This window comes from Nilaparvata lugens, chromosome 5 (assembly GCF_014356525.2).
Source record: "Nilaparvata lugens isolate BPH chromosome 5, ASM1435652v1, whole genome shotgun sequence".
NCBI classification, from domain to species: domain Eukaryota; kingdom Metazoa; phylum Arthropoda; class Insecta; order Hemiptera; family Delphacidae; genus Nilaparvata; species Nilaparvata lugens.
Window position 1 is genome coordinate 6,407,221 of NC_052508.1, and position 3,593 is coordinate 6,410,813.

General features: G+C 31.9%; 1 long non-coding RNA gene across 1 annotated transcript; it reads right to left on the reverse strand.

The window, feature by feature from the left end:
- Positions 1 to 295: 295 nt before the first annotated feature.
- LOC120351711 lies at positions 296 to 1,793 on the reverse strand. Its single transcript, XR_005571482.1, has 2 exons — positions 1,483 to 1,793; positions 296 to 932 (listed from the first exon to the last, which is right to left on the reverse strand). It is a non-coding gene; the product is annotated as an uncharacterized LOC120351711 (long non-coding RNA).
- Positions 1,794 to 3,593: the final 1,800 nt, after the last annotated feature.

Genomic DNA, 3,593 nt, shown 5'->3' on the forward strand with positions numbered 1-3,593 from the left:
TATATTATCGTAGAGTATTGCTGAAAGTCAGGAAGATAGCCTTTATATTGGAATGAAATTTTTACGATTATGTTCATATTGAGTTTAAGACTCAATTTTATATTTTTCTGACTGTGTTTTCTCATGGCGTTAAGGCTTTTAACTGAACGCTAATTTATCAAATTATAACAGAACTGTTGATTTATTTGTGAAGAAAGATCCATTAATTCTGATACAAAGAATCAGTAGTTTAACCCTTTATAGGGCAGAAGTGAAGGACATTAAATTTTTCCGATTTTTTCCCACATAATCATTCAAAAGTACTTTATAAACATACTGAAATCTTTATTCCTTTTTAAATACTTATTTTTCATAGAGTTTTGAGGTGGGAAATTATTGTCCCACTGCCCTATAAAGGTATCTTATGGATTCCATCATATTGGTACTTATAGAGCAGTGGGATAATAGTTTCCCACTTTTAGCATTCATCATAAATCACTTATAGATGACCAGGATAAGTTGTTCTCACTTTGGCAATAGAATAAATTTAACTAAGTAAATGAGAAATATGATCATTTGTTCACTATAGATAAAACTTTAGAAGTGAACCATGATGAGGAAGATTAGTGATATCTTTCAATCACATGAATAATTTGATGAAAAACACATTAGTGAATATATATATTTCTTCAAGTATTACAATAAATGAATTTAAAAGCTTATATAAAATAGAATTGATGGAATGAACACTAGTAAATTGTATATACATTTTGAAGTATCACAAAAGATGCATCAATAAGTTTATATAGAATTCAATTGATGGAATAAACACTAGTGAATTGTTTATATATTTTGAAGTAGTTACTGTAGTTGAAGTCCAATCTTTATCTCACAATTCAATGTTGGAATTACTCCAATGCAGGCTTTGTTCATTCATGTTTCAAGAATGGAACCTGCAAAAGTAAAAGCAAAACAAGAATTGATAAAGCTTCAGGCAACATCTTAGAAGGAATATAATACTCACTATACAGCTTAGGTTATCTTCCATTATACCCCTTCTTCACTACAAAACCAGGATTGCAAAAAACTAATTTTCTCTTCAAAACAAACTAATAATTCCACTAATAGTGATTATTATTCCATTATTGCATTTATATTGTTGTCTTATACAAATATGAGTTATAAGAGTACAGCCGGAATGAATTCTGACTGTGCAAGTTGGAAGATAAGTACAATATTACGACAGCCAGATGAAGAAGCTTCCAACAAATAATATTTACAGATAGAGGAATAAATTCTAAACATAGTGTAATATATTTTTGGAAGCAAACTGTTCAATTTCGTATTAAAAATAAATCTAAAAAGTTATGTTGTTTCATAACCTAAAAGTTGTTTACATGACCGTCCTTCGGTTTTTCAATGTTTATTATTACAGCTGTTTTTTCTTGAAATGAAACTATTTGTAAATTGTAATCTAAGTAGTTTTTACTAGTCAAAACTTACCTCAAACGTCTTGAGATGATGAATCTTCTATTTGCAATTTGCAATTGAAATGAGAGCTACATTGAATCGGTCGAAATCCAGTGTCGCTAAATGGGCAGTGGGATATTATCTTCCCACTTTTCAGTGATTTGCAAATTAACCACAATTTCGTAGCTGCTGACGTCAGAAAACTATGCACAGATGATGCTCCATATGTTATTTTGTCAGTAATAGTAATTGGGAGATCATAGAACAAGGAGATCATAGAGGGTAAACATTTATTTACCAGCATGCATGGTGGGAAACTATTATCCCAGTGCCCTTTAAAGGGTTAAAGATAAAAATCTATATAAAATGAGGATTCAAATAGAATGAGAGAATTTAATTAATTGTAATCAATAGATAACTCCTGTTTTTAGCTTTTAATGAATTGTAGGAAGAGTTAGAAATTAATGCTGTAATACATTTATTTACAGCGGTTCATGTGTGTCCCCAAACCAACTTCATGTACCACCCCTTTGGTTCCGCAACTTTATGTAACACCGCTTCAAGACACCCGTTCAGACGACAGGTCTAGGGACGTAAGAGGACGTCGCCGTGAAGACAAATTCAACCGGTAAAAGTTCACCGCCAAAAACAAGGTACTGTAACCCCGACGATAAAGCAACGTACAGACCAACGAAAGTGCAGTGTAGTGAAACAAAGGTTCATTCGAGAATGTCAATCAAAAGTGGGGATTCAAAATTATTATGAAATGGGTTATATGGGTTACTATCGACGAAATTTGGGTTCAACGGGCTTTTCTTTCTTGAGTAATTTCATGTTGAAATTAATTTGTTATTTTATGACTGATATTGTTTGGTTTTGTGACGTATTGCTATCTAAACGGGGATAGTAATGCGCCCCCGAATCAGATGAAGAATGTCAACAAAGTAACATGAAATTGTTGTTTCTGTTGTTCGATTTTAGCTGCCAATGTTTATTGAAGCTGTTTGTATTTTTCCATTATTTCAAATTGTAGTGTTATTCTATAGTATAAACCTATTAAATCAGGCATGGCAAGATTAATTGAAGTTTTCTTGACTCTAGCCCGTTCAACTGCATGAATTAGGTATAGACTCAGGTATTTTCTAGATGTGTGTGCCTATTTCTAAATTCTAAATTTTATTCAAAATAATTATCATTCTTCTTTATCATCTTTTAAAAGGTCAGACACACTTGGCTGAAACAGCTGTGGATAGTAAAAAAGTGAGTGAGCGAGTGAGTATGTGAAAAATCAAAATATCGCATCCCCGAAATTCATAAGATGACGTATAGCCAGCTGTGAAATATAAAAGCGATCATTTTAGAGAATTGTGTTCGTTCTGTTTATCAATAAATAAAAATAACGAGCGAAGCTCGGTGCCCCGATATTAGGCCTAATCTGTAATACATAATAAAGGAATATTGTAGACATTTTGTTTGAAATTGGGAGAACAAAAAGCTGCCTGATTCAAATTGAGGAGAATCGATACTAAAATTGATGTATTGAAAAAATCAATATTTGAGATTTTCAAGTATAATGTATTCTTCAGGTATCTATACTATAATAGAGGAAAGAACTGGCTTATACACGTACGGGATAGGAAATCCACAAATGACGCATCATCACATCTGAACTACTGGACTAATTAACTTGAAATTTGGCATACTATAGATTTTTAATTTACCAAGGATGGTTATAGGGCTATTCTATAGTCTTCAAGTTTTCAGTTTGTCAAGCTTCCAATTAGACCCTTGCGAAACACGGGTTACCTGCTAGTAAGTACTTAACAAGAAAACTGATCTAAACTTTTGTTTGATGTATACTTATATTGATTGATACAATAAGTACATCATCAAAATGATAGAGAGAGGAAAAATAAGGTAATCTTGTGCTATTTCTCTCCCAGATTTAGATAAGGTTACACATAGTCCGAAATAGGTTGAGTCTTGTAGTTGTTCACTTCACAAAATTTTCAGTCCATAATTATTTTCACAAAGTAGATTTTCAAATTAAGATCCTTCAAAACCAAACTAATGCTGCGTTTACACCGGAGTTATTAACAAAAACTTATTAACTTGACAATCGTCGAAAATTTCACTTAACAAAA